Source organism: Dermacentor andersoni, chromosome 5, assembly GCF_023375885.2.
Source record: "Dermacentor andersoni chromosome 5, qqDerAnde1_hic_scaffold, whole genome shotgun sequence".
Lineage (NCBI taxonomy): Eukaryota > Metazoa > Arthropoda > Arachnida > Ixodida > Ixodidae > Dermacentor > Dermacentor andersoni.
This window is the reverse complement of record NC_092818.1, coordinates 41066028-41071575: the sequence shown is the minus strand read 5'-3', so window position 1 is coordinate 41071575 and position 5548 is coordinate 41066028. Positions and strand designations below refer to the sequence as shown.

The following is a 5548-nucleotide window of genomic DNA, read 5'->3' as shown; positions in this document are numbered from 1 at the left end:
CTTTTTTCATGGCGTTGTGTGAAAGACTTTGTTTTCTCGCTGCTCCGGCATTGTGCACGAGGGTAGCAAGTTATTCGTTAGGGAGAACAGTGGCCCAGCAAGGTATGGTGTCTGTGGAATGCATGAACAGTGTAGGCTAATTTGCTGCGCACAAAAATTATTGAAGTTTTTTTTCATGAATTTCACTCGTTATGCGAGGCCCGTAACTGCTTTTCCGCATTCCTTCGTGTACAAGGCGGCTCACTAATTCAATATACACTTTATATAGGTAGCATATATTCGGTTAATTACGAAGAAAACCTAAAATAGAAGAACAATTGCACAGCTAGAGAAAATAATTCCTGGGACGTTCCAACGATTTGGAGCGCATTTAACGAATTCCGTAGTTAGTTTCGCCGTTCGAGGGCATCACGGTCACATTATGAGCAATGTGCGGTCAGTGTTTGAAAAGCGTCAAATAGGTGTGTCTTAGATTAGGAGGAGAAAAAGCCATCCTCTATGGCTATTTACGTCATGAGAAACCTGTCTGAAGTGTATAGACGACGAAAATATTCGGAACAGCTTTATTTCTAAAGTGCTATCATGCAGGAACCTTTTTGACACTTCTTTAGCCGCATGGATGCTACCAATATAGATAGTAGATATTTATGTATACTGAATTGGCGAGACGTACACGTATGTGGCTAGATCCCCCTATGAAAATGGTCATTGCCTTTATGTTTCCTTTATGTTTCCTTCTTGTGCCCTATGTGACCTTTATGATTCCTTGTCCTTTGTGTGACCTCCGGGACGCCAACTTTGTGTGTACCACATGTTTACTCATCCTAACGTATACCTCGAGGAAGTGACCTTTATTATGCCTCTAGGATGTGTCCTTTATGTTTACGGCAGGATGTTAACTGGGTGTGTACTATGTGTTACCTGAGTGTACACTTGAGTGCACATGTAGGTGACATAGAGTGCACATAACAACTGTCTGTACATATAATACAGGCAGATATATCTGTACTTTGTGACAGCCGTTGATACACTCTGCAGAGTCATTGTAAGTACTAAATCTCTACTTATCCTTTCCTTTGCCCCAAGAAAACAACCCTTATTATAATTATTGTAGTATGTGCCCTTTGTGTTTACGGCGGGATGTTACCTAGGTGTGCACTTGAGTGCACACGTAGGTAACATAGAGCATTAATCTATATATGGTGCATGCACTCTTTATATGTTACCTCCATGTGCACTTGAGTGCACATGTAGGTAACAGAATGTGCGCAGTAAGCATCTTTTGCGAATAGTACAGTTAGAGCTATCTGTGCTGTATGTTAGTCACTGGCAGATTCAAGGAAAAGGCACTGCTTGCACCCCTCGCACTAGACATGCCGACCGGCACTAATTGTGGCTATATTGTGCGGAAAATCGAGCATGCCATGAAATAGGATGGTGTATATAATGATTTATGCCATGCATTCTCCTAATATATAAAGTATTTCTTAATTTTTCAACCTGCTATTCTCCAGTAGCAAGTCATATGCAGAAATCTGCAGTATTTAACCTAATATGCAAGAATTTCATGAAAGTTTTGCGCCAGCTAGTCTATCAAATATAGTTGATTGAGTGTTTAAGACGGTTCTCATAGCAGGCGCCATTCAGATGCTCCGCTTCGCCTCCAGTTTGGGAAATAATCTACTTACTTTATATATCTGACTTTATATATATATATATATATATATATATATATAGGTAACATAGTGCTCATATATATATATATATATATATATATATATATATATGCGCACTATGTTACCTGTGTGGGCACTCTGTGTTACCTGGCTGTGTACTCCCTCGAGTGCACATCCAGGAAACATAGAGTGCGCTCAGTGATTATCTTTTTACACATGCTACAGATAGATTGTCTACCTGAAAGATGTATTAACTTTAACTACTGGCCTATCAAAGTAAAAAAATGGGGGGGGGGTGCACTTGCCTCCCCCTCCCTATCTATCTTGGCCGTATTGATCACCACGCGCCATCAACAGTACATACGTACATCAAAGCCTCATGCAGCGAATAATCCCTCACGACAAAACACAATTGCGCGGCCGCTGGAGACGCGGTGGCACGACGCGCAGTGTTCGATGGCTTGCGCTACATGAACCGCAAAAGAGGCGGACGCCTCCGCGGCCAATCTGCCGCTCTGCTAGTGAGCGTATATGATTATACAACCATTTAAGTAGCTGTTCTCGTCGCTTTCGCGCTGACCACAAGCACGAGTAACTGCTGTGTCGATATTAGCACGCGTAGAAGGGCAGCGCGGATCCCGTAAATGCTTGCTTGGGCGTACAACTGAATAATTTATAATTGTGAGTTGGCTGAGTATGAAAGTTGTGTGCGGGGTATGGCCGTATTTGATTACGCGAGCATGCCAGCAGTACGCCTGCTTCACTTTGGCCGAAGTTCCGCTGCCGCTGCAAGCCAGCCATCGCCACATTTTGTCGTCTTTATTCCTTACGCTACGAGGAAATATAGTTCCACCTATTCAAGATAAGGCCTGACATTCTCAAAAACACGCCACTGGGCGCCATAAGAAGCGTGTATATGTGTGGTGATTCCGAATTTCTGATCGGTGGGTCTCACAGCTATCGCGACTGCCCGCCCACCGTCCGCCATCCCAAGCACACGGAGTTGCACATGATGCGCGCTGATTGGCTCGTGTCCGTCGGCAAAAGTTCGCGCATAGCTCGTCTGAAATCTCTGTAGATACCTTAAAAAAAAAGCAACGTACCAAGGCACTTTAAACTCAATAATTTGTGTTTAAATACCAGCCTTTCTTCCAGCTACGACTTTTTTTAAATCTCGAAGGCCGTGCTTTTACAAAATGCCCGCCCTAAAAGAAAATGTAGATCTCGGAGGCTAAATTCACTTGTTAACCGCAGTGCGGCGCTGCCGCTGTGTGACGGTTGAGCTGGGCCACGTTGTGTTGGTGTGCGCGGTTAGAGTACTCGTTGCAGTTACACGTTAATTGAATCATATTTTCGAAGTGCCTAAACAAACTGTGATCCGTACCGTGTGCATTAACCATCAGGAAACCTCTGGACTCGTATAACGCCATTAGTTCGCCTTATGTTTCCTGTGATACGCCAGTGTCTTATGCGTACTACAGCGCCCGTCCGAGCTGCCTTTGTTCTCGCCTGTCCGCGTTCGCTCGTGGAATACCTGGTACTGTGGCTTCGAATTATGGTGCGTGGAAGAATTTTTTGAAAGTTGTGCTTTCGTGCGCTGGTGTTCATCGGCAATTCGACAGTGTTCGCGCCGGAAAGAGCGTCGTCGCGTGTTGCCTGCGAGACGAAGGAGCCGTTTGCTGACCACATTGAAGGTAAGGAGGTCTGACGCTTGCGCGCATTCTCGCAGCTTTTGGTTCATGTAGTAAGCTTTGTGGAACGACAACAGAACACGTTCTGAGCGTATGTTGACCATGTTGCTGTGCACATTTAGCAAAGCGTTTCACGAGGGTAGTTTCCGTGAAATTTATTATTTCTTACCGCTTATTTGCTTTATGGAGTGATGTGCTACCACCGCTGATCGTTGGGACTTAATGGGCAAATATTTACGTAAACGCTGAAAGTTACTGTTTTCTCGGTAGTTTGCCGGCAAGAAATTCTTCCGTAGATATGAATTTCCGCAAGTTACGTGTGTAATGCATGTCGATGTGTCACGGGCATCGCGAGTTGGCACGCGACTGCGATGTGTGACACTTGAACAGATAATTAGCTTGTGTGAAGATTACTTTATTGATGGCGTTCAGTTGGAAGTCCAGCTTCGCGAGAACTTGTACGCATTGTTTGTGTTCGACGTGCTCGCGTATTTGTCTTTTATATTGTAGGGCAAATATAGACCGACATTACAACAGCGAAATTTCTTTTTAATCGAGGCATGTCAATCAGACGCTCGCTTTCATTATTATTTTAATCCGAAGAACAGGATGTCAGTGCATGCGATTGTTAAAGGCAGTGGCTTGTAGCACTGCCTAATAAGGGATGCGATTTTCTTGCGATGCTTTCCGCTCGATGTGTGCCACTCTTATAACCCACCTTCCATGGCTGGCTGTTCTAGTTAATAACGATAGCCGAATGTCGGTCAGATCAATGAGCAAAAGGAGTAGCATCGGAAAAGGGATCGCTACAAAATTGCGGCCTAGGTTTTAGACCCTTCGTAATCGATTGTTCGTTTGATTTACTAGATATTTAAGTTTTGGTGATAATTTCCCAGGTAGTCTGATGTTTGCTGCTGGTTTTATTCCCGCCTGAATTTTACCATATAATGGTGTAACCACTTGAGATGTAACTACGAGACATCTGTACAAGCAGGAACACAAAGATTTGTTGGCCAGTTGCCTACATCTAAAGGTCATGTACTACTTAGCAGCTGCTGCAGAAATGTTTAAAAAAAAATTGTGAGCAGTTTAATACCTGAGTGAACTGGCAGCTCAGTCTGTTTCAAACAACAATTAGTTAAAAGCTTCTGTGTCGCCCTGATGTTTTTATGAGCTGCTTTTGACTGCTCCACGTTTCTTAGCTGTGTGCATACAGGCCAGGCTGTTCTTGCTTGTATGAATATTTTTGAATTGGTGAAAAAGATTATCTTTTGTTTTGTTTTTCAGGTCCCAAGCACCACATTCCAGAGGTCTGCTGTGAGCAGACGTGGCAAATTGCAGTAACATCCAGATAGTCCAATAAACTGTTCGTAGTTTCAGACAAACCTTTGCAAAGTATAGTCAAAACGTTCTTTTAAAAGTGCGAGCACTGATCCAACCTGATCTTTCTATCCAAACATTACATTTTATATTAGTAACAAAGACATAACTAGAACAGCAGCACTGCAGTGAGGAACGTACAGTGGCAATCCAAGTGTTATACTGAAATAATCTATGAAGTCTAATTACTTCGTAATTTTAGAACAAATTGGCATGAATTTCTGTGCTATAGCAGAGTTCCAATCCGTGCGCTGCATCATGTAGGGAACAGTAACCTTACAATGAAAACCAATGCAAAACTTTTTAACTCAGGAAATGTTTATAAAAATAAAATGTGCACACGGAACTCTTCATCTATGCATGTCTACGTAAAATACAGGATTTCATCACTGCGGCCACATAAAGGATGCATAAAGGTAGGACACACGACGGAAACATAAAAGCAGTGGCCAAATTTCAACATGGAGGAAACATAAAGTACGGTAACATAAGGGATACATAAAGGGAGGACACAGGAAGGAAACGTAAAAGCAGTGGCCAAATTTCAACATGGAGGAAACATAAAGTACGGTAACATAAGGGATACATAAAGGGAGGACACATGACGGAAACATAAAAGCAGTGGCCAAATTTCAACATGGAGGAAACATAAAGGACATTTCCTCATGTGAACTGCGGGAAACATACAGTAAACATAAAGGCCATAACCATTTTCATAAGGGTCAGCTCCTCTGGTAAACACGTAGTCGATGACATTACAGCGCTGTGCAATGGGCACATGTTTCTTAGTGTTTGGTGTTA

General features: G+C 43.0%; 1 long non-coding RNA gene across 1 annotated transcript; it reads left to right on the top strand.

The window, feature by feature from the left end:
- Positions 1-2561: 2561 nt before the first annotated feature.
- On the top strand, positions 2562-4752 carry LOC140218329 (uncharacterized). The gene is made up of 2 exons (XR_011894599.1): positions 2562-3370; positions 4655-4752. It is a non-coding gene; the product is annotated as an uncharacterized lncRNA (long non-coding RNA).
- The last annotated feature ends 796 nt before the right edge of the window (positions 4753-5548 follow it).